We start from the raw sequence: 26,048 nt of genomic DNA, 5'->3' as shown, positions 1-26,048 counted from the left end.
GTTTTACCTCAGACTAGGGAGAAGCACTGTCTTGATGTGGAAGCACTTTCCAAGAAAAGAGTTCTATTTTCAAAAGCTAACATTGCCCTAGAGATAGGATTTGTATTCCATTTGTCTAATGAATGATACTGTGAGGGCAATGGGGGGAGGGGCATCATACACACGGCGCCCTGACATCATGTGCTGAGCATCACACCTCCCACCCTAAGCTGGGCAGAAGCTTCCCAGGCTTTGGGAAGGAGGCACCAGATTTTAATACTTTAACACTCTAATTTACTAGGAACATTTAGGGGACTAGACTAGCCCAGTCCCTCTAGTCCACTGATAGCATACCATTGGTCCAGGGTACAGCAAGCAGTTTGGGGGGTTCAAAGTAATAGGCAGATTTTTTGTTCTATTCCTGTCCAATGCTGGATCTTGCATAAAAGGTTGGAGTACAGGACCACTGATAGTTTTGTAAGCAACCCGCTCCAACAAAGGCTGAGAGTTTTTTAAAGCTCTTGCTCTCTCCAACTCCACCCCTTTGTGACTAAGGGCTATGTCCACTTTTCCACTTGTCCTGTGCTTTTTAGGCACAGGCCCGAGTAGCTGTGCTTTCCCCCCTCAGTTTTCCCCTGGAAAACACAATCTTTGTCACTGAATGTCAATCCATGGAAAACCCAATTGCCATTTGGTTTGACTCAGCAGTAAACCATAGGTTTCCCTGGAGGAAAGCAGTGGGGCAGACAAAGGTGTGGACAAATCCTAACTCTAGATTCTTGAAGTACAACCCTGCTGGCCTGTAGACAGGCACTCATCCTTCATCCCCTAGCTTGCTATCTGGTGTGTTACCTGTGTCACCAGATTGGCAAAGTGCAAAATCCAAAGAACACAGAGTCCCTGCAGACACTTTGGCATGTTTGGCTAGCAGGAACAGGTGACCCCCTGGGCCAATGGAAAAGGTGCCTTAGACTGCAAGCATATCATACTTTTAAAGCACATTTCCTCCCAAATAATCCTAGGGAACCGTTGCTTGTTAAGGGTGCCGGAAACTGTAACTCTGTGAAGGGTAAGCTACAATTCCCATGATTCAGGATGGGAAGGGTATGCTCTAAATGTATGGTGTGTGCATAGCCTAAATATCAACGGAGGGAATGTCTGTTATCTTTACTGAGCAGTGGCTCAGTACAGAGTGAAGGACTGACCCCATGAAAAAATTTTGTGACATTGTAGAAGGAAATAAGGTGCCTTCCAAGTTCAACAGCACTATCACCAAATACCCTCAGTCATCTATGCCTGTGATATTATCTACCCTGAATCCCCAGAATACAGCAATTTGCCAATCTAAATACAATTAAACAAACGTCAGAAGGAAGTGGTTTCTGTGCTGTCTTCTGTGGCTGTGCTCAGAAAAGGCTTAGGGCTGCTAAGTCAGCAATAACCTCCCTCTCTTTCTCTCTCTCTTTCTCTCTCTCTGCAGCTGACAAATGTGTTGTGCTTCTCTGGCCCACTTAGCTACTCTGCCAATTATTAGGAGCTGGTCCGGCTTCAGGCCTTGCCAGATGGACAGATGCCAAGGAGCTTGTGCTGCTTCTAATCCCTTTCCCAAGGGGACTGCAAACCTTAGAATGAGATTCAGCTGCCATTACCACAGCAACCGCGAATTCTGTGAATGGAGCTCGGAGCTTTTGTATCCTGTCACAGACTAGCGAATGCAACAGAGCATCCAGGACTTAGGAGTGCAAGGAGAGGGATAAAAGTCCAAGATGGAGCATGGCAGGCCTAGAAGGAAAGTCCATGGAAGGAATGTGCCAAAACAAAAAATAAAATAAAATAATTAAAATTATTTTTTTTAAATGGCCAGGGTCTAGGGGATGGTTTCTTGAAGGCTAGGTGAAAACTCTAAAACATTCATAGAACCCAGGTCAAGGAGGGAAAAGGGGATTAGGAAGCTAATCCAGAACTGAAAGGATCTGGGGAAAGGATCAGATACTGATGGAGTGTCTAAGCAGAAGCTCAGCCATGAAATGTGCTTACAGCATTCCATATACACTAACACAATGTGTACATCCACTACATTAAAGGCTGGCCACACAAAGGATTTGTTTCAGCTGACAAAGTCAGTTAATTAAAAAAAAAAATATCCTGTAACCCTCCTGATTGAAGTTGCCCATTTGTGTTGTACTTATCTTGCTATCAAAATGTTAAAGTGGTGGATGAACCTGAATTAGTTGTATGCAAACAGCGATAAGGAAACTTCTCTGTTCTAATTTTAGATCATGTTCTTCTCATTTAAGATCATATTATCTCACGGAGAGGAAGCATGAAGGCAAACCAGTGGTGACAAGATGTGTGATAATATAGCTCAAAAATAAGAAGGTCTGATTCCAGGATTGGAAGAGCAAGCCCTTTAAAAAAACAAAAAACTGAGTGTGGGTGGGTGGGTGGGTTGTAGTGCAGAGCTAGGTGGACTTGGCTTGCTGTATCTTTTCCCCCTAGAACCTCAAGATATCCACTAATAGGAAACTTGTACAAAAGACATAGACTTAATGTTAAGGAATTCTGAAGCCAGCCAGTGGTTTTCATTTCCAGAACTGAATGGAGCTCCCAGTCCTTTGGCACCCAAATCCAAGCTTCCTTCATTTCTGCAATATAACTTAGGGTAGGGAGAGGGGATCATGTAGTTGCTGCTTTGTAAAACAATTGCGAGTCAGAAGTCCTTGCTAATCTATTACAAACAACCCAGGTATTTGTCTGATCCAGCAGGGTTCTTCTTATACCTGTAGATCTAGATCTACACATTGCCTCCACTTGGGTTACAGTATATCGCAGTCTTCTCCCCTGTGGGGCATGTTAGGGTGGGAGTGCTTTCGCCAAGGCCACCCAGGAAGTTTCATGACTGAGTGAGCTTTAAACTCGGTTCTCATGCCATCAAACCCAACACTCTCATAGTGCTGGCTCACAGAGACTTGCATTTAAAAATCTGTTTGGCCTACATCTTTTTGGTGCAAAAGAGTAGGAATGGCTGGCTCTCTCCTGTTAACTCCTTCCACCATCACTTTTTAAGAAGAGGGCAGAAGAGGCACTCAGGCATCGAGAAACAGTCTTCGGAGTGACCCTAATCCCAAGCAAGTCTTCAAGCTTTTCCAGGATTTCTGCCTGGCTTTTAGGGGGAGAAAAACACCTCTCTGAGGTTAGGAGCAAACAAATAGCATTTATGAAAGCCACACACATGCAGAGGAGAAATGATGTGTCAAAACTCTCCTCTGCCTTTCAGCCCCCAGCACATTAATATTAGCTTCACATTCAGGCCAAGAGCCCAAACCTTGGCAGGGGATCAAGTCCCGCTCTGATCCAACTCTTGGATAAAGCAACTAACAGGCTGGAGTAACGCCATGAGTACTGATGCAATTTCCCTGGTGTAACCAGATGAGGATCTGGCATGGACTAGAGTCACTGAACGTGAGCCATGTGTGCAAAGCAGTCACCTCCCTCTCTAGTCTGCTCACACCAGGAAGAATGAATAACCAAGAGGGAATTGCTGTTACACAACTGACACAAAACTTTTTCTACAAACATGGGCATGATCAACAGAGAAAGGTACTTTGGGAGGAAAACAATCTTCCAATTGAACCAGAGCTTGGGCAGCAACTTTAATAGCCAAGTTAACAACCCACAGACTCATCACTCTTCAAGGCAGCACCCCAGGGACCAAACTGAGTTCAAGATTTATAAGCCTGAACTCCCCCCCCCCCCAGTTACTGCAGTACAATCAAGCTGCTGGTCATATGTACATTAACTCTGGCTCTGGATTTCACAAGATCATGACTCTCGCAAATTCCATGTTCATGAGATGCCTAAGGGAGGCGGGGAAGGAGCACAGGCAAATCCTACAAACAGAAAATGGTCTGGTCTCCTTGCTCATTTCCTCGTGCAACAATGACAATCCATGGAAAGGGATGAGCTGAAACCAATATATTTGCAAATTGGAAGTGAGAGGGAAAGGAATGTTATTCACCAGCTGGCTTCTGAGTCATGCCTCACTTACAAAAGTCGCTCTTAGACCCATCATAATTGTGCAATTTACCCCATCCATCAGCTCAAGTCAGAATGAACAGGACAGATCACACTGAGGTCAACATGGTGTATGCATTTAGAGAAAGAAAACTCCATTATTTCACCATCGCTGAGAAGGCCTCAGGAGGCAGAGGTACCTAGAAATGGACCTTCAGTTAAGTTTTCTGTCAGGCACATTCCTGCAGAGAAAAGCCACCCTTTAGGGGGGGAAATTAATTGAAAAGACCACCCTTCAAGTATCCTAGTCCAGGAATGGGGAACATGTGACTCTTCAGATCAGGGGAGTTATAGTCCAACAACACTTGGAGGGACACAAGGTCCCAGTCCCTGCCCTGGTTCCAAGTTGTTTAGGGTTTTAACAACAAAACTGAGCCCAGAAACAAACTGGCAGCCAGTGCGAACTCTTTCATTATATTCAGGGGTTCTGCTGCTTCATCCTCTCTCAACTACAGAGGAAGGTTGTAGCTCAGCGGTAGAGCATCTGCCTTGCATACAGAAGGTCATGGGCTCAATTCCTGGCCTCTCCAGGTAGGGCTGGAAAAGACAACTGTCATTGTAAATGACACTGTGCAAGGTGGACCAAGGTTCTGAGTCACATTCCCATGTACCTAACTTCCAGACTACATGCTTTCTAGTGTTTTTACAGCCTGCCTTGCTGTGGGGGTGTCAGGTAACAACTCCCCCCTTACTGAGACTAACTGAAAACATTGCAGGCTGGGTCTACTGGGATCATCCTGGCAACAGCTCCCTTCCACAGCTAAGAACCCCGCCCTATGAATTGAAGGACTAGGATGCTGGTGACAATGATCCAGTTTGTTTTTAAAGATCTTCTGCATAGGAGGGAATGGGCAATTGTGTGATCAGTGTGCAGAGAAAGACAGAGCTCAGTGGGAGTGCATACTGGCCTAAAACAAAGAAGGTGCTGTTCTCCCAGTAATGCTGACGCTTAAAATTGAAGCTAGCTTTGTCATAGTGTGTCATCAGAAGCTTTGAGAATCCTCCGCAGAGGCTGTTGAAGCAGCCAGAGCTTTATATTAAAAAGGTGAAAGACTCAGAGGTGACCTGCTAGAAAAGCACTCCTCAATTCTAAGCAAAAAATCCAGCTGCTTTATTTTTAAAGAAGCTCTGGATTCATCACTGAAAGGACCAAATGCCTGAAAGGATCGAATGCGCGTATGATGATCTTCACACAATGGGGCAGGAAGCAAACCTGTTGCTTGGCAACGCAGCTCTGAAGGCTTCCAATGGGCCAGAAGCTGATATTAGGCAATGTTCTCTGAGCAAAAGAGAAATAACCAGATTGGAAGAGAGGATGGCTTTAAAAGATGCTTAGATAAATCCAAGGAGGATGAGTCTCTCAGTGGTCACTTGCCACATGGTGATGCTCTGCCTCTGCTGCTGGAGACAGAACGCCTCTGAATGCTTGCTGAGAATTGCAAGTGGCAAAGTGATGTTGCACCCAGGTCCTGCTTGCAGACTTCCATAGGCATCTTGTTGGCAATTGTGAGGAGAACAGGATGCTGGACTAGAGGGGCATTGGGCCTGATCCAACAGGGCTCTTCTTACGTTTAAAGGAACCTGTCCTCAAGAATGAGGAATGGGAAAGGGACGTCAACATATTCTGCATGGAGTCTAATAAGGTTTACATAGGAAAAGTAAAAAAAAGCACCCCAACACCAGCCCCATCCTTGTTAACCCAGGGCAGGCAATTCCAAATTCTGGGGTAAACTAGAGATAAGGAGTATTAGAAGAACAGGAGTCCCTCGAAGGCTTAATGTTCTAGGAGAGTGGTGTGGCAGCACCCCAGAGATGCACTTTGGCATGGTGAGATCAAATATGCAGACCCTCCAATGGGCGAACAACTCTCAGCAATCCTTTTGCGGAAACGGCAGGCCAAGTATAGACTTCAGGGCAAATTTCCCATGTCAACACCACTTTGCAAGTGACTAACTGAGAGAGATCTGCAGTTGGAAGTGTGGATGAGAACACACTGACTTTCTTGAAGTTCCTTCAATTCAGGGACAGGGGTCCCCTGCAGGTGGGCAGGTGCAGTTGTGCTTATATCCAATGCACAGGCCTCCACATGCATCTAGTCGGCCAATGTGAGAACAGGGTGCAGGATAAAGTGGGTCATTGGCCTGATCCAGCTAGCTCCTCTTGCGTTTTTATGTTCTCAGGCCTGGTGGCCAAATGCCACCCTCCAGGCTTTTCTGCTGCCCCCTGGACATGGCCACAGTGAAGGCAAAATGCTTGGGGACGTGAGAATGTGGTGGGTGGCAGGGGTCAAGCGGTGCAAGTGAGGGACTGTACAGCTCATGACTCTATATATAGGAGCTTGGCATCATCACATTTATATGGGAGCTTAGCTTGATCTCATTTGTTGCCTCCACCATCACTGCCCTTACAATAAAACACAATATAATAATTAAAAGCTAGAGGTTTGTTCAAACTAGGAATTAAACAATTATGTGAAGTAGTTAGTAAACATATGCACATTTATTTGCTTTGTATAATTTAATCAGAATACTAATTGTGCTTTGCCTCAGTGATTAAAAAAACAAATGGCACAGGAAGCACAAAGATATAATGGCACAACTAGGCAAGAGCTCAGATGGAAAAGGTGGAATCATCTTTCAGCGGGTACCCCTGTATAAATCAAGTGAAACCCTGTTCAGCACAATGGAGTAACTGGAAATGATTCAGCAGAGGAAACACAGCCCAGAATAACTAAGGAGATAGTACAAGAATACTTGGCTAGTTTAGATGTATTCAAGTCTCCAGGGCCAGATGAACTGCATCCAAGAGTATTAAAAGAACTGGCAGATGTGATCTCAGAACCACTGGCAATCATCTTTGAGAATTCCTGGAGAACAGGCGAAGTCCCAGCAGATTGGAGGAGGGCAAATGTTGTCCCTATTTTCAAAAAGGGGAAAAGAGAGGACCCAAATAATTACCGCCCGGTCAGTCTGACATCAATACCAGGGAAGATTCTGGAGCAGATCATCAAGCAAACAATCTGTGAGCACCTAGAAAGGAATGCTGTGATCACCAATAGTCAGCATGGATTTCTGAAAAATAAGTCATGTCAGACTAACCTGATCTCGTTTTATGACAGAATTACAAGCCTGGTAGATGAAGGGAATGCAGTGGATGTAGCCTACCTTGATTTCAGCAAGGCATTTGACAAGGTGCCCCATGATATTCTTGTAAAGAAGCTGGTAAAATGCGGTCTTGACTATGCTACCACTCAGTGGATTTGTAACTGGCTGACTGACCGGACCCAAAGGGTGCTCATCAATGGTTCCTCTTCATCCTGGAGAAGAGTGACTAGTGGGGTGCCACAGGGTTCTGTCTTGGGCCCGGTCTTATTCAACATCTTTATCAACGACTTGGATGATGGACTCAAGGGCATCCTGATCAAATTTGCAGATGACACCAAACTGGGAGGGGTGGCTAACACCCCAGAAGACAGGATCACACTTCAAAACGACCTTGACAGATTAGAGAACTGGGCCAAAACAAACAAGATGAATTTTAACAGGGAGAAATGTAAAGTATTGCACTTGGGCAAAAAAAATGAGAGGCACAAATACAAGATGGGTGACACCTGGCTTGAGAGCAGTACATGTGAAAAGGATCTAGGAGTCTTGGTTGACCACAAACTTAACATGAGCCAACAGTGTGACGCGGCAGCTAAAAAAGCCAATGCAATTCTGGGCTGCATCAATAGGAGTATAGCATCTAGATCAAGGGAAGTTATAGTGCCACTGTATTCTGCTCTGGTCAGACCTCACCTGGAGTACTGTGTCCAGTTCTGGGCACCACAGTACAAGAAGGACACTGACAAACTAGAACGTGTACAGAGGAGGGCAACCAAAATGGTCAAAGGCCTGGAAACAATGCCTTATGAGGATCGGCTAAGGGAGCTGGGCATGTTTAGCCTGGAGAAGAGGAGGTTAAGGGGTGATATGATAGCCATGTTCAAATATATAAAAGGATGTCACATAGAGGAGGGAGAAAGGTTGTTTTCTGCTGCTCCAGAGAAGCGGACACGGAGCAATGGATCCAAACTACAAGAAAGAAGATTCCACCTAAACATTAGGAAGAACTTCCTGACAGTAAGAGCTGTTCGACAGTGGAATTTGCTGCCAAGGAGTGTGGTGGAGTCTCCTTCTTTGGAGGTCTTTAAGCAGAGGCTTGACAACCATATGTCAGGAGTGCTCTGATGGTGTTTCCTGCTTGGCAGGGGGTTGGACTCGATGACCCTTGTGGTCTCTTCCAACTCTATGATTCTATGATTCTATGATTCTATGATTCTATGATTCTAACTGCATGCATGTCACCTGGGTGTCCAGAGGAGAGGCATTAGCCCTAGTGCCATCACCTCTCAATAGTATCAATGTAAGTACTGTTTTCATCCTTCTTAACATCAGATCCCTCCTAATCCCCACTCTGTGATTCAGCTCAACACTATCCAAATCCATCTGTACAGAAGCTACCAGAGGGTATAACCACACAGGCTCACACAGCCTTTCTCTCTTGGCTGCACTATTAAAAGGAGAAAGAAGGAAGACGGGACCAGGAAAGGCCTGGCAGGGCTATTATTATCACAACTCAGCAAACAAACATGGGATCTCCCCTTGATAGCTCAGCTCTCCTCTCTTATTGGTCTTAGCTACTCATCAGTGATCCCATTACACACTTAACCCTCTTGACTAAAGCCTGGCCTTGTATCTATTTATTGAGATTACACCTTCAGATTCTCCATCTCAGTTACCAGTGGAGGCCCTAGGTAAATCGGAGATTAAACAGAGGAAATTGATGGCTGAATGGAATGACAGAAGCAAGATGCCATGACTGTGAGGGGTGGATGTGGACTGAATCTAAGAAAACCAAAGTTTTGCAGGAGAGAAATATGTAGCTTTCAGTTAAGGCAGGGGTGGTAAACCTGTGATCCTCCAGATATTGTTGGGTTTCATCAGCCCCAGGCAGCCAAATCAATGCTCAGGGTTGATGGGAGCAGCAAGGTCCACAAGGAACACAGGTCCCTCACCTCTTAGTTATGGCGATCCAGCAGATGTGTTCAGTATAAGCTGTGCATGCCTTAGGAATACAGGGACTGGCAGAAGTGAGTGCGGAACAAAGTACTGAAACACCAGGTGGAGCCTCAGCTCAAGAGTTAAGAACAGACCGAGCCCATTATGTTAATAAATGGCGCTTCCTGACGGGTGTTTATTATGGGATGAGTGCTCCTCCTGCATGGACTTTTTTCACAGTGTCCGCACAACATCAGTGCTATCAATTTTTTGCCCTGATTTTCCCTTTCTGGTAACAAAACAAAACAAAACAAAAAAACAAAACAAAAACCCTTGCTGCGCCTCTTGCCACCGCCGGCAAAAAACACAAAACACACCAACAACACCAAGCCGTAATAGCCTCGCTCATCCTCCCACTGTGAGCCGGAAAATGGGTGCTGTAGCTGCCTGCCCAGATCAGAAGAGCCGACTTTCCAGATTCAGAAGAGCAGGAAAGGACTCGCCTCCTGTCTCTCCTGACCCACCGTTCACTTGAACTTTGAAACACCAACGGGAGGTGGGGTGGGCGGTGAGCAACCCTTTCCCCGTCCCTCCAGCGCCACGTGGCTCCGGCGCCTAGATTCCACCCCACGTCCCTTCTCTCCATTCCCGATGCCGGATCCCGGATCCCTCTCTAAGGAAGCTGGAGGCGCTGGGAAAAGGAAGAAATTAGAAGGAAAGCAAAGGTCGCGTGGAAAACCTGGATTGAGGTTGTAGGAATGGGCGCGCCAGCCAGCCTCACCTCGGTGCGCTCGGTCCCCGCGCCGCAGCATCCCTACGTGCGTTCGGTGTCACTCCAGGCAGCCTGGCTGACTCTGTGCGTGAGGAAGGGAAGAAAACCCGCGAGAGCGCCCGGAGGCTGCACCTATTGAGCTGCTGCTGGTGGTTTCACAGCCGCGCTGTGGTTTCCCCCTGCGTTACGCGGAAGCAAAGCACGGTGCTTTTTATCTGGGGGATTTCTTAAGGCAAAAAAACTCCCAAATCCATTGTTAGCCAATGCCTTTATTAGGAGCGACCCAAAGGACCACAAAATGGGACAGAGTAGTGAACAAGCTTTCGAGTTCTCCGGAGTGCTTCAGCTGGCAAGGTGTTCCACGAAAAGCAGAAGAGACATTTATAGATCCAAGGCGTTTCGGATTCGGACCCCTACCGGTGCTTCGTAGGGAAAATTCGGAGGAACTGAGATTCAGCACTTAGATGGGCTAATGCTTCTTTTCTTATGCGTTGGGACAATAAATATTCCATTGCTTTTCACTTGTCCTTCCAGTTTTTGTTGCAGCTAAAAATGTTGCTATTAAATGTTGGGCGGTGAGAGGTTGGGGAAAGGCTTCTATTTTAAAATAGGCAAGTTATTAAAATGTGTATGCGTGGCCCATTCACTCTATTTTAGGACTGCCCTGGAAGAACGTCTGGAAGCTGCTACTAGTGCAAAATTATTTATTATTATTATTATTATTATTATTATTATTATTATTATTTCCATTTCCATACCGCTTTATATTTTTAAGGGGGGAAATCTCAAAGCGGTTTGCAACCTACATTAAAACATCAATTAAAACAATCCAGAATAAAACATCACAGCAGAAAGTCAAATATGAAGTATACGTTCAAAGCAACATAATTAACAGGAAACTAAAATATTATCTAAGAGATTTCAAAATAAAACAATACAAATGAGGTCAAGGACAGAATGCACATTTTAATGCAGAAAAGTAATCAAAAAATTATCTGGCTCCGCTTTCCTTTGAACCATATCAGTGAGGCTGAGAGGGGGATCTTGTCATCTGGGCCACCCCGGACCTCCATGCACACTGCCCCAGCTTGCTAACACAGAAGTTTGGCTTCTTCCCTGAAGGCACACTCCATTATTTTGAGACAAACAGGTGCCAACAGAACTCTGATCTCTTTACAGAGGAAGAACAGAATATAATGGAAAGTTTGTTTGCCTCCTTAAGGTCTGGGCACTTATTTTTAAAGAAGCTCTTGAATTCTGAGCCCTGAGGAAGCCTCCAGGAAGCCAAACAAAAGGAACAAACTTGGTGAGACTACGGGAGGCCCTTTATGGCAAGTATCCCTGCTGGAAAACTTCCCCAAAATCCACTCTTGGGTTCCCATTGGCCCAAACCTGTACAGAAGCAGAAGCCAATGAAGTGATTCTTGGTCGGGTTGCAAGTAGTGGCAAGTTGCATTCAGATTATGCCAGCAATGCCCAGCAGGAGTAAGTAATCGCCTGTACTAATCCCCTGTACTACAGGCTCCTAGCATGATGACAGGACACCAACTACTCTCCCTCTGTGAACCCACAGTGCTTTTGGTGTGATATGCCAAAAAATGCATTTATCCACCAACTTCTGTTTCTCTGGCTCTGCGTGTAAATCAACACAGCTATTTGCAGCAAAGTGTGTCTGTGGCACAGACGTGGATTTCAATAGGAATGCACTATGGGGGAAGGATTAATCCTCCCCTTTCCCTGTGCTGCTGCATTCCTGATCCAGATTGCAGGCCCTCTGTGGCTGCTGTCAGTTTTAAAAAGAGGTTGGGAATCCCAAGCATGAAATTCAAAGACATGTTTAACATCAAGTCTAGTTTCACCTGAGTAACATATCCACTACACATGTAACCACACATGAAAGAAAGGAGGGGATTCTACCTTTCTGTAGGTTAAAGTGTGTTAGCAACAACTCTAGCAATGGCAACAGCAGCCAGTTATATCATACTTCTGGCTTTCCAACTGATTTATTTTTAAATGTCTGGCCTCTCTTACAAGGACACACATTTTCAGTTCCTTGTTTGCAGCCTCTACTTCCCAATTTGCAGCAGACTTGCCGTTATAAACATGCCAATGGATGACCAAGGTCATGTGCGAGGAAGTTAAAGGATGAAAACAAGGCTGAAGTCACAAGTATAGTTATCGCTCTAAGGGAGAAATGGAGAAAGCAGTCTGTGTAAGGGTAGGGTTGAGGCCACAGAAGAAGCATGGTAGCATGTGAAAACAGAGTTTGCTAAAGACAGAAGAATAGATAGAGTGATGGAACTAAGAATGACGAATCCTATCTGCAGCAAGCCTCAGCTGGGACACATAGACCTATCTGCATATCCCAGGAATGGCAAAGGAGGCTTTCTATGTGCTATCAGCTGGCTGTTAAGTAGGATGTCAAGTCAAAGGAATGCAGTTGTCACCAAAGTCCATCCCTACAGTAAGAGCAGCACCTCTTTCCCTAGGGTTGTTCCCTGCCTTTCAGGAGGCTCTGGTGTTGGACAGCTCTCCAGTGCCGATGCTCACTGCCAACAAACCTTGCAGTGTATTTTTCAACCAGTTTTTATAAGCACCTCCAGTGGCATTTGGGATCACAAAAGCCAAAAGAATACCCTTTGGGCTTCTAGTGCCTTAGACGACTGCATCCAGATGAGTGTGATGCAGAAGATATGCTGAATATACAGCTGTGGCAATGTAAGGGTCACATTCTCAATACTTGAGAATACTTCCCTAAGCCCTGATCCAATGCCAGTAGAATGATGTGCTGCTATAGTATGGCAACTGCCCACCTGCAGCAATTCCTCCAGGCTATATCAGCCAGAGAAGTGAAACAGCAACCCCCACCCATTGCCATCAGGCTGGGTAGGACCAATTGCCTTTTGACTCCTCCTCTCTCAGAATCGTCTCCCATACTGACCATGCCAATTCATCTTTAAGTGGGTTTTATGTAGCATTATGTCAGAGTTGGTGTCTTATTCTGTATATTTGCCTCTTCTCCCTTTTTGAATTGTATCTGTTAGATTGTAAACCACTGTTTTGAGTGCACTGGATGGAAGATAATAGAGAAATACAGCTAATTAACAAACGAATGTTTTGCCCCTATATATAGCAGATGGGGTGGATTGCTTTCCTGCTGTTCACAATTTTTTATTTTGAAAGCAGGATTCGGTGAGCTGGCTTTGCACAGCAGGGACAGTGTATGGTCAGGAAAGACATTATAATAATAAACTCTAAAGGTTCTTGGAATGACAGAGAAGTGCGGGAGGAGCAGATTGCTTTGTTGCTCATCAAACCAGTGCACATGTGTCTGTGTTTAAAGGTAGCATTGGCTGAGCAGAAGGAAGAATAGTATTTTGTCATGTAAAAAGTGCAGCAGACACGGTGCTAGAAATGCCATGCCCCTTTATCAAAAACACACCCTTAAAGGAAGACCCCAGAGCAGTTCATGGCAAATAGCTGAGAAGTTCCATAGTGGGGAGGGAGAGGCAAACACACTCCACAATTGTGCAGAAAAGTCTTAAGTCAGTACCTGTGACAGACGTTTGCTGTTGCCCTGCCCTTGAGGCTATGTTCTAAGGCTTGCATCAGTAGAGCTATGGCATTGCTACAGGCTGCCCACGTCAAATACCTGTACTGAATGGACTGTGCACAAAAATGAAGCATTTGAAGCCTTGTTTGTGGAGCCACTGCTTTTCTCTCTCTCTCTTTTTGAAACTAATTTTTATTTGTTTTTACAAGCGTAGAGTTGTAACAATACCAAATGAATATCCATATTTAGAGATTTCTCTGAATCTCTGGACTTCCCCACATCCCCTCCATGGGTCTTATTGTCAATGTTTTCAACTGTATATTATTTCATAATCAATATTTTGTATCTGCCCATAGTATCCGTAGTGGTTGCTACATTACAAGTGTTATTGAAATCCTGCCAATGTTTTCATCTGCTTACAGTGGTCTCCTACATAAACGATAAAACTTTCCCATTCTTTCTTAAAGTTTTTGTCTTCTTGGTTCTAAGAAGTCAGGAGCCACTGCTTTTTAGATCCTTGGTTCTGCTTCCAACTTAGCAGCCCACCTCTGGCTAGTCATACTCAACCATTATGCCGTCACAGGAAAACTGGTCCCTTTCATTGGTAAGAAGTGGAAATAGATTGGATCATCTTCTTGTTTTCAATAAATAGGAACTGAAGATTCTCATTTCCTAGGGCAGGCCCAGGGGCTGCTAGCTAGTTTTGTTCTCAGTTGTGCCAGCATGACGCGTTCAAGAGTGCTGAGGTAGGGCTGCCATAAATCTGGGATTTTCTGGACATTGCCGGGATTTCAAAGGCACAGGTAGTGACATCTGGGGGGTAATTTTCAGAAGGTGGCAGTTTGTACTGGATCTTTGGCAAGTAAACCTAAGAATCACTTATTTTTGAGGTTAAAAAAAGCTCAACAACTTTTGGGGTGCCCTGGTTTTTACTTTTGAAACATGGCAACCCTAGCTGAGGCCCCACAAGCAGAAGAGAAGCCAATCTGGACAAAGTAACAGGAAGGAGGACAGCAGATAACCATTTGTTAACTCTCAGGCTGAACAGCCACTGAGTCATTTGCTTATGTCTCCACAGCTGCCATAAGGCTTAACCACAGCATCCGGCCCACAAGAGTTTTCTCAAAGCCTGTAAAGGGAACATAAGCAGTGTATGTTTCCTCTGTTTGAACATATAGCAGGTGCCTTCTTAATGTGCTTGGATTAGGCTCTGTAGGCTCCACAATGAGATAATGGAAAGAGACCTCCCTGCTTCACCGTTTCAGACCTTGGAAATGGGAAAGGCTCAGCAGAGTCTTTGGCAAACATGCAGTATGAAGAGATTAATATGGTTTGGAGAGCTGTTAAAGGCATTAGCTCATGGTGTCTGCTCTTGTGTGCAGGTATACATACGTGCAGTGGGAAAGCCATAAACTAGGCTACGTGGCTACATTTCATTGTATCATATATTATGCTCTTTCAATGGCCATCCACCTGCACAGGAATCTGCATCTACCAGAACCTTCTCTGGTGATTGAAACGCAAAGTGCCGGCTTCAGCAGAAAATTATGAAGTGACTAAGCCGGCAATGCTGTGTGCCTTCTTCAGGAACAACAATACTGTAAGAGGTTCTGGTTAAACAAAACAAATAACTCCTCCAAGGCCCATACAGCTGGATTTGCAGTTCTCTAAAAGTCATTTTTACAGGGAGTTACATACATATTAACAGAAATATATATAAAAAGTTTTAAACCCCCCATCTGTTATTCTGAAAAATAAGCATACATAGCTGCACACCTGCTGCTGCAATGGTTTTACTGGCATATTTGGAAAGAATTGGTCGCTGTAGCTGTGGGCATTGCATCAAGATAAACAGGCAAAACCACTGGTGTAGGAGTAAGCACAATGAGCAGGAAATGCCATTCATGCATTCCCAAACACAGACCCATTAACATGCTTGCCACATGCCACAATCTACAAGGACTATCCTTGCCAAGAAGAGTACAGAGTTGTAGATGAGGCCCACATCCTTTCAGAAAGCCAGCTTCCATGTACAACCAGACTAGACAAGTATATCCGTGCTCTCTCTGTGTGGCAGCCTTTAAAGACAGTTCAGAAGCTTCAACCATTACAAAATGAGGCCAGTAGGATGCTAGTAGGGGCTAGATGGCTCCAACATTACACCAATCCTACATTGGTTACCAATTCATTTTGGAGCTCATAGCTTCAGTGCTGGTCTAGATTTTAAAAACCCTAAACACTTTTGGGACCAGGGTATTGGAAGGACTACAGTGTGAATCTGCCTGGGCTTCCATATCAGCCTGAGGGACCCTGACCTCTGGTCCATGACCAAAAAAGATCAGATAAACCAGACATCCCCAAACTACCTTCCAGCTATTTTTGGGACTACAATTCCCATCATCTCTGACCACTGGTCCTATTAGCTAGGGATGATGGGAGTTGTAGTCCCAAAACAGCTGGAGGGCTGAGTTTGGGGATGCATGTGATAGACTGTTAGTACAAACACATTTTTTTTTTGGGTGGTGTCAATGCCTTGCGTTGTTCCTCTGTTGTTATTTTGTGCCTGCTGTTTAAATCAATTAAAAAAAAAAGTTGCAGGTTGTCTTGTGAGGACTTTGTCCTGAAAGAACAAATGATGCTTTCAATAAATAAACAGCAGACTGCTCGTGGAGACTGAGAAATAATGAAATGACTAGCCAGTACAGTAAAGTGGATTAATTGTTAGGTTTAAATGAGTGACAGTCAGGAACAAAGCAACATGAGACTTACTAGGTGGCCTTGGGAAAGTCATTATCTCTCATCATGATCTAACCCAGAAAATGAGGTTTAATGAAATAATGCCAAAGAGTTCTAGAGGCAGTATGGGAAATGGTGAGCTGGAGACTAAAGATTATCTAGGCCCCAAAGTTGACAGAGGGGCAGGATGCAAGAAGAAGGAAATCACATGTCTTCCCTGTGACCAAATGCGCATGTTGTATTGCTGCTGGGACAGTTTTCTTTCCTCTATGGTAATGTGTAGAGCTGTCCCCAGCCTACAATTAACCCCTTTAAAATTACATCAACAATACTAAGAGCCATCCAGAAAACATACTTGAATGCCAAATCCATGCTGAACATGACAGTCATGCAGGGTAATTGCATGTACAAATTACCACTCTTCCCTTTGAAATATACCTAAGAACTGGGCCCCATACGCCCATCTATTTTGAAGAGAAAGGCTACAATTTGCAAATGTACAACCCACCACTTATCTATATGTAGGAACCAGCCCTATATGTAGGGGAAAGGCTGTCACAGAAATATGCCCTAAAGCTGTTAGCATTTTCTTCCTGCACCTACATACACTGCAGTTACATCCAGTGACATGTGAGGTTAAATATAGGGGTGTGCATTGGATTTGGACTAATCCTGAGTCCTGAGCTAAACTAGGGTGTCTCAGAAGAACTCTGGGTTTGTCAGAGATGAAGTGGAATCTGTATGTGGTGGTCAATGGGGCTCTTTGTGGCTGCATGGCAACCCAGACCTTTTAAGAAATGCTGCAGACAAGTGTCTACCAAAGGCTCCTAATCTTGCTATAAATGGAATAATGCCAGGGTGGGGTGACGGCGTGGGGAGAGGGTGGAGGGAAAGCTCTGTTGTGACTGACAGGTCAGGCTTGTAATCAGAGTGAATTATTTTACCCAGAAAGCAAATCCATTTTAGTTCTCCCCACAATCAACTTAGCATAAGGTGCTTAGCACAAAAGCTCCTGGACCTATTTGTCTGCAATTTGGCAGATTTCTTACCCAGAGGCACCTCTCTCGTGTCTACAATTTCAGACCAATTGCTCACAAAATGCTTGGGATGATTAAGTGATTCCTTTTATACACACCCCCTAACTGTAGCAGCTGCTCTTATGAGAAAATCACTTAATCTGTCCTTCTGAAATTTGGTAGGATGCACGACCACAGAAGGGCTGATTTTGCCTGTAAATTTCATCCAATTCTGCATCAAAATAAAGAACGTGTAGATATTTACTTTTCCAAACAAGAATTTGAAGTTGCCTAGCACAAAGCCACATGGGGTTATTTGTCTGTAATTTGGCAGGCTTTATTCTCTCTGGAGCAGCTACTATGCCTGAAAATTGTATCCACTTCTTTCAAAGGGAGAAAAATGATAGCTGATTTTTGATTTCCCAATTGTGAATGGGGGGAGAACAAAGACTTGAATGGACCATAAGCTAAATTAGGCAGGCTATGGAGCACCTCTGACTAGGGCAGGCTATTTTCTGAAGCACCAAATCAGAGTCTGAACCCAATCCTGCAGTTGGTGCAAACCGGTCTAGTTGAATGATACTGGGGCAGAAGCAGCAAGATCCAAGTCTGTTTAGCTCAGGGGTTTGCAGCATGAGATTGAAGGTCCTGATTTCAAAACTGAAGTCAGCTATAAATTCATGGGGTGGTTTTAGACAAGCTACTATCTCTCAGCTACAACAACATCTGGAAGGCTCTAGGATCCTCTAGGACCACTCGTGAGTCATGGCCTGATCCAAGGTGGGTCACGACAGGAGCACTACCACCATGCAAAAATACGGTAAAGGATTAAGAAATGGGTCCCAAATGCATGTTTGGATTAAAGGTGGGTCCTGGGTCTGAAAAGGTTGAAGTTGCCTGGTCTAGAGGATAGGTTTATAAGGAGTACTGTGATAAGGTATGTGAAGTATTTGGGGCTATTTGGGGAAAGCATGATAAAAATATTTAAAAAGAATTGGATGCACGATACCATTTTTCCACTGGCCCATCTTTCATATTTATATTACGGTGCCCTCCACCTGGTGCCTTTATGGTGTAAAGCACCCTAAAGAGTGATGGTGCTACATAAACAACCACAACCACCTTCCAGTCAGTCATGAACTGCACTCATAGAACTACAAATTTGTATTCCCCCCCCCCCCTGCCCCTGATTATTCTACCTGAGGCCTGATTTGCACATGCAAATACTGTGTTTTAATCCTTTGTTGGAAGCAGCCCAGACTGGCTGGGGCAACCCAGTCAGGTGGACAGCATATAAAGAAAATTATTATTATTATTATTATTATTATTATTATTATTATTATTATTAAACTTCCTGTGGGTGTAACTACTTAAACCTTGAATTTATGTATGGAGGTTGTATTGTATGGCAGGAGTTTTGTGTGAGCAGCTCCCTGTGATTCCAGTGATTTATTAAAAAAACAACCTATCATATCACAACGCCTTCTTTTTCTGATTTATGGTCACATTGCTGAATTTGCCACACATGACACAGTTACTCACACAAAATAGCCATCATTTGATCCTGGTTTTAAGAGGCCACCCGTGCAGCATGTCATGTGAATCAACACAGAGAGGAAAGGCTCTGAGGTTGCTGCCTTAGTTGAGATTAGAGCTGAAACAAATACTTGTGATGAATTTGCCATCTCTTGCATTTGAACCCCAGGCTCAAATGTGTGATCCACGTGCCGCCTCTGCTGAATCAGGCACTTTGGCATTTTTGCTGCTCTTCAGCCCAGCATTTGCCAGTTCAGCTAGTGATTTGTTACTCGGCATTCATCAAGCGTTACCGGCTAACCAATCAATGACTTATGTAAAATCAAAGAGAGCCACTCACAGAATGAACAAAGAAGTGAATGGATAATGAATAACAAAGGAGAAGCCTGTGCAGATGAATCAGCAACATGCAACTGAATGCTCAACATCTGTTTTTGCAAAGCTGAGTGGGTATTATGAACTGGACCACAAATGCTTTTTATCTGCTTGTTCAAACTCTGAAAGTCTGATGAATGCAAAGCTTTCTCTGAATAGTCATTTCGTTCCCCCTATGCTCAAACAGAATGCAACCTCATTAACCCAGACAGCCTGTGGGGGCATCCAAAACTATTCAGGTGATCATAGCACAGATAAGCCAGTGTGCTACATAAATTAAATTCTCATAACAAAGAGGGTGGGGAGGATTATAAGGTAGACTTCTTGAAACACAGGATGTCTAACAGTCATCAGTATTTTACCATATATGTCTCTCTGTTTCCTCCTTTTCCCTATTTCCTCCTTCTCCTTGCTCTCTCTCAAGCTCTTAACTTCACTTAAAGGAATACAAAATTATGGAAATGTCATAGGGATGACCCATTTTAAGTCGCTGAATGACCCAATTGAAGGCCAGTGCTGTGCATCCTGCAAAACTATTTCTGCATCATGCATTCAAATCTGTATGCATGGTTTGAATTTGTATTTGCAAGAGATTGAAAAATGACCTCTCTCACTTTCACAACCCGGCCAGTTCAAGAGGAAACCTTCTCCTTAAACCTCAGGAGCCGTCTTAATAGGTAACAATGCTGTGGTTTTGTTGCAATCCCAAGGTTAAGGTTTGCACATTTCAGCGCTGGCTCCTTTGCTCCAAAGTTGTCTCTAGGTGGATTTATGCTAATACTCCCCCAAATGTGCAGTATTCATTTATCACAACAAGAAAGCTTTTCCCAGTGGCTGACTTAATAAACACAGCTGCAACATTGTGTCTGCAAAGCCACACATGTCTGGTTACATCCAGATGTATCTTTGGAACTGAATAAAAGCGCTTGATTAGTGTTTGCCAATTGCAATACAGGTGGGTTACGGCCAGCAGGATGCACAGAGTTCTCAAAACTGCCCTGTTTATTAGTTAGTCATACTTTTTATAATATTGCCTACCAGGCTGCATCCTCTATGGTTCGCAGCATGTTGAAAGCAATAAAACCATAAAATCTTAGCAATTATAGATAGATAAATGATAGATAGATTAGATAGATAGATAGATAGATATAGACAGATATAGATAGATAGATAGATGATAGATAGATAGATAGATAGATAGATAGATAGATAGATAGATAGATGATAGATAGATAGATAGATAGATGATAGATAGATAGCCCACAGGGACAATGTTCATACAAGATCCAACACAATGAAATGACACTTTAAAAGGCAATTAAAAAGACAAGGAGAACAGAAATGTCTTCACAATAGCTTAGGCTCTGGGGAGAGCAGTATTCCAACCTAAAACACCCCCTTCTTCCTGCACTAGGTAGGACATCCTGGAGAAAAGTCTAGATGGGAATAAATGGGTGAAGGTATTTCTTAAACTGCACTGGTTCTATGCCATTCAGGGCTCTAATGGTTAAAACCAGTATTTTGAATAGACTCAGAACATACAGTAGATCCGGAATATTTCAGCATTCTCGGTACAGGAATAATAGTGGTATGATAAATTTGAGAGTGCAAGTGCTCATCAAACATCCCCCATAGCTGCGACCCCACTATGACTATAGAAACAAGGCTTGGAGTAGCAAGGAAATACAGAATGGTGTACACACAGAATATGGCGGCATGTACCTCTGACTTTGAATAAGCCCCAAGAAACAAGACAGAATAAAACACACACACACATATAGGGGTGGTAGTTAATGGGTAGCGGCCTCTGTTTTCTAGGCCTTTAATTCTTTATTCTGGCTCTTACGAGGTGCTTGTATAGTAACATTTTATATAGTTTTTCCAATGGTTGTTAAACAACTAATAAAATAAGTATTTATTTAGGCTTGTTGGTCACCCCTCATTTTATCCTACCTTCCAAAAAGACAACAAGGCCTGTTCCAGGGTTTATGGGGAGGTGTTGGAGACATCATGGGCGCTCTACAGTCTGGATTATTGTAATGTACTCTATGTGGCTCTGTTCTTGAAGACAGCCTGGAAATTACAGCTGGTGCAAAATTCTGCAGCTGATCTCCTACCTGGAGGAAGTCACAGAGAGCAAATTTATTCAGAAGGGGGGGGGGTATGCACCAGTTTTGTTTGTACCCCAAATTACAAGGCAATTTTGTCTGCAGATTGGCAGGCTCAATCCGCCCTGGAAGGGATCCAGTGCCCCTAAATTTCATCCACTTTGGCCACAAAGGGGGAAGCTTTTAGTCCTTTTTTAGATTTCCCATTATAATGAATGAGGAGCAAAGATCTTCATTTTATACAGAGCAGCTTGAAACCCAAAGCGCAGTTTGAAGCAGAAAGAGCACAGAAATATTTGAGGCATTGCAGACCCCTAGACCATGGGTAGGCAAACTAAGGCCTAGGGGCTGAATCCGGCCCAATCGCCTTCTAAATCCGGCCTGCGGAAGGTCTGGGAATCAGCGTGTTTTTACACGAGTAGAATGTGTCCTTTTATTTAAAATGCATCTCTGGGTTATTTGTGGGGCATAGGAATTCATTCATTTCCCCCCAAAAATATAGTCTGGCCCCCAACAAGGTCTGAGGGACAGTGGACTGGCCCCCAGCTGAAAAGGTTTGCTGACCCCTGCCCTAGACTAATTGCCTCTCTGGTGCTAGATTTTGCAATATTTTAATTATTATTGTTGTTGTTGCTATTTTATTAGCCCTTTAAAGTCACTTGCTTGCTTTTGTTTTTACTGTGTGTATTGTTGTGGTTACTTTGGGGCTCGTTTTTGTAAGTCACCCTGGAGTAATCTGTTTTAGAAAAGCAACTAATAAGCAAGGAAGGCTGCAATCCTATGCACACTTTCCTTCAAGTAAGCTCCAGTGACCACAGTGGGACTTAGTTCTGGGTAAGCATGCATAGGACTATTTCATATGCAAGTAAATAAAGCAAGCACCCATCCCATCAGCAGTGAATGAGGAATTGGCTTTTCTTTTGCTCAATCTGAGTGCAACATGAAAACCCACAGAATCAGTTTCTAGAGTCTGAAGACTTAGGGGTGAGGGCAATGTTTGTGCATTTTAAGGACAACAAAAATCATCTCTGCCTCTCTTAAAATCATACATCTATTGTCGACCCAGCTGCTTTCAGGTTTCTGATATATAAGGCCTTGAGTGCGAAGTCTTGCTGAAAGTCTGGTCTACTTTTAAAGTAGCATAAAATAACTGCTGTGGTCAAACTCAAACGCTGACAAAACAACTGATAGGGACACAAAGTGCAGGCAACAGATCATCTCTGAAGAGGAACGGAAACAGACACCAGAAGTTGCTGAATCAGATTAGAACAGTGTGGTTAACACGTAAGTGCAGCAAACTACCATTATGTAAAAGAGAAACTAACAGGCTATTATAGGCCCTATTTGATAGATAACATGTAATGGAAATATAATGGAACATTGCTGAAAGGATGTTTTTAAGAATCCCATATTAATAAACACAAAGCAAATATCTAGGGACCCAGAAATCTGGATCTATTGCTGTGAAACAATGGATATATACTATGCAGACACCTTTTATCTCACCACTAATGGCAAGCAGCCTACACACTATGAGGAATGGCCTCCAGGTCTAAGAAGTGGAGCTAGCTGGTGGGCAGATCTAAGTGTCCTTTTATTTTAGAAATTGAGCACTAAATACATTAAGTCCTTCGGAGCCACTTCAGGAATTATTTTTAGAAGTTAAGGGTGTGTAACAAGGCCAGCATTAAGGCATGACAAGGAAAGCATCCATCTGCAGTCTCACATTTCAAAGTTCAAATTGACCCAGATGAATCAATAATACTCCCCTCCTTTTCTTTTGGTAGGGTACCCTACCAGATCAGCCCTTCTCCAAAGAGAAGGAAGGTTTGCAATAGAGAAGAGGGAAGGTTGGCCAATATCACAGCTCTAAGCTCTACTGCAGGGAGAGCCAATGTGGGGAACTGGACTACAACTCCCATCATCCCTAATCATTGACCACGCCGGCTGAAGCTATAGGAGTTGTATTTCAAAATGTCTGGATGGCATCACATTGGCTACCATTGCTCTAAGGATAGCTTCTCACAACTTAGGTACATCACCTAGCGGAGTCTGCATGCCTAGCCTAACTGCCCAGAGCAGTGACGGAGCAGACCAGGAGGGCATGCTAGCCATTCCAAGCCAGAGTGGAGAGGCACAGTTTTTGCACCAGCCTGCATGCTAGGATGACCGGATAAAAAAACAGGAGAGGGCTTTGGTACCTGCAATAGCTGTGTCATATTAAGCTACGCTATTGAAGGTGCAAACGCCCTGTCTTCTTTTTCACCTGGCAACTCTGCCTCCATCATAGTTGGGGTATGGTGAGCATTTAAAGCAGCCCTGCTCATACAGCTCTTGCCTATCTGAATCCATGCAAATCCTGCTCAGAGGGTTATTCCAGCTAGAGCTATTGGTATCCATGGAGGTAATGATATCAAACCACAGTTGCCAAGCAGCAAGTCCACAATGGAACCAGCAATAAAGCAGAGGAGGGACAGAGCATGGACACAGGGCTTGCCTAAGAGCCTGCCCAGCAAAAAGCTTTGCTCAGAAGGCAGCCCTGGAAAACCTGGTGCCCTCCAGACATTGGGCACTGCCTCTCTCACCAGCCCCAGGCAACAGTATTGTGCTGGCTGAGGCTGATGGGAAATGTGATCCACAACATCTAGGATCCACCAGGTTGACGAAGATAAATGTATGTACTTTTTTGAGGTACATGCAGGAAGCCAGTCACAAGCAACTTCCGAAGGTCTATCATGGCACTTCTAATGTCAGGCTTGTTTCCAGTCTTCTGGTAATACTTGCATCTTTCCCCCGGACAGTTTCCAATGTTTCTGTGTTCTTTTAATAATGCAGGCACTAAGAGTGGAAAGGAGGCACAACAGCGACTGTGATTCTTAAACCACGTAAATCAGAATTCTTGGACTGGAGCCAGTTTCATCCCATGGAATACACTTAAGACTTGTCCATTGCTGCTGTGCAAATGGGCTCTTGCACTGTCATCACAGGAAGAAGAAGAGCAGCAGCAGCACCCTAGGCAAAGCCATAAGATCTTGGCTCCACCAGACACCGACATTTCTGCAAAGTCTTTCTGTTCCTTGTTAACTGGAAACATTGTGCAATGCTGCCTGACTGCTGGGTAGGAACAGCAACTAGCAACAGTGATCCTGATTGATCGGTTGATTTATTTTGCATACCCTCCAATGCAACATGGGGGGGGGGGAACCGTGATGTCATCTTCCAGGGATGCACTCCCACGTGAGTCACTTGACCCGCACAAGATTGCAGCCTTGAAAAAAGCACTTTTAAGGGCACTTTTCAGTTGCAAACTAAAACAAAAGGCCTGGTTAGCCAGAGATGCTGAAGTCCCTCTGCCTGAGGCCCTGGAGATATACTGTCAGCCAGAGAAGATGATCCTAGACCAGGTGGACAAATAGACTGGCCTGGTATATTCGCTTCCTGTGTTCCTCTCCGAAATCCCTGAGGCCCCGCAAGGTGTGGATCTGCTTTGAAAACCCTCATTTTACTGAGGGTAGAAAGAAGAGTATATACAAATTGGTCTCTCCCGCCCCCTGCTCTGCAGCATCCATGCCAATAGAGCGCAACTCCTCCTCCTGTTTCCTCTCCCTTCCTACATTTCCAAAGTGGTGATCCATCATTTCAAAGCCATTAATGCCAGCCCCTCGTTGCTCCCTCTGGCTGAAATGCAGCGTTCCCTGCTCAAATTAACTTTGTGGCCTTCAGCTTGGGCTGGTGCTGTGCATGCATGCATGCCTGAAGGATAAAGGCTTCAATGAGCTGTGGACAGATTGTAAGGCACCGGGGGGGGGGGGGGGGAGAGACGTGCAGAAAGGGAACCTTTGGACGATGAAGACCAAGGCCAGAAGAAAAGCAACAGCAAATGGAAATCAGACTTTGCTGACTTTGATAAGAAAAGGTCAGAGATTCAGAGTGTCATAGGTTTTACCAAGCAAGGAATGAAGGCTTCTCAAAGTGTCTCTTGAGGAAGCAGAGACCCTGGGGACAGTGGAGGGGGAGAGGAAGAAATGTTCTAAATTACTGCTTCTTCCTGAGCACAGAGAGAGACCTCAGCCATGCACCAGAATTCCTTTTAATCCAAGATGACACATCTTGGCAGTCTTGATAAAGGTCTCACCAAGGCCTGAAGAAGACCACTTATGGAAGAGTCAGGCACAGGGTGCCTTTGTCCTCAGCGGCTAGAGAAGGAAGTCAAAAGGAGGTCAACATGGACACTGAAAGGGGAGTCGAAAAGCTCTGGGGTAGATAAAAAATTCCCCAAACCACAGTGATACGGGTTAGAATAACGTTGCCCCATATTCTGCAGGCTCTCATCTACCCGATGCGCATGCCCTGCACTTAACACAGCCAGAGGGAGAGAGAGTCATAAGCAGAAACTGATAGGCCAGGCAAATCAAATACATTTGCACAATGCTGCTTTTCATAGAGAGACATAATAATAACAAACCTTTATTGTCACTACACCACCTGTGTACAGTGAAATTAAACGAGTCCTCCCCCCCCTCCACATACACTCAGTCTTGTTTGCACTCTGTGTGCTTGTCGGAAGTCAATTACACCACTATTTTTTTCCCATTCAGCAGCCCAAAAGCCCACAGATAAAAACTGTTCTTTAACCTGCTGGTGCGGCTGACTATACTTCTGTATCTCCTGCCTGAAGGTAGGAGATTAAAGAAGTGCAGGCCAGAATGTGAGTCATCCCTAAGAATTTTCCTGAGGCAGCGGTCTCCTGCGATGCCATCTAGCAAACTCCAAGGACAGCCCATGATGTCATGTGCTGTATTCCCCACCCTCTGTGGGGACTTCCTGTATGTGGCTGAAGTGATGCCCTGCCTTCACCCA

General features: G+C 44.4%; 1 protein-coding gene across 12 annotated transcripts in view; it reads right to left on the bottom strand.

The window, feature by feature from the left end:
• The window catches only part of NAV1 (neuron navigator 1), a 255,039-nt gene that overhangs the window by 209,060 nt on the left and 19,931 nt on the right, over positions 1-26,048 (bottom strand). The window contains exon 1 of one of the 12 annotated variants that reach the window (XM_083444201.1): positions 9,874-10,007. The exons of 8 other annotated variants lie outside the window; for them this stretch is intronic. The gene's annotated coding sequence lies outside the window, so the exon portion shown is untranslated. Of the gene's footprint in view, positions 1-9,873; positions 10,008-26,048 lie in introns of those variants that run through there. 3 more of the 12 variants (XM_083444215.1, XM_083444196.1, XM_083444213.1) reach the window with 3 other exon arrangements.

The sequence above is a fragment of the Podarcis tiliguerta genome, assembly GCF_965153285.1.
Source record: "Podarcis tiliguerta genome assembly, chromosome: 6".
NCBI classification, from domain to species: Eukaryota; Metazoa; Chordata; class Lepidosauria; order Squamata; family Lacertidae; genus Podarcis; species Podarcis tiliguerta.
This window is presented reverse-complemented; position numbering and strand designations above follow the sequence as displayed.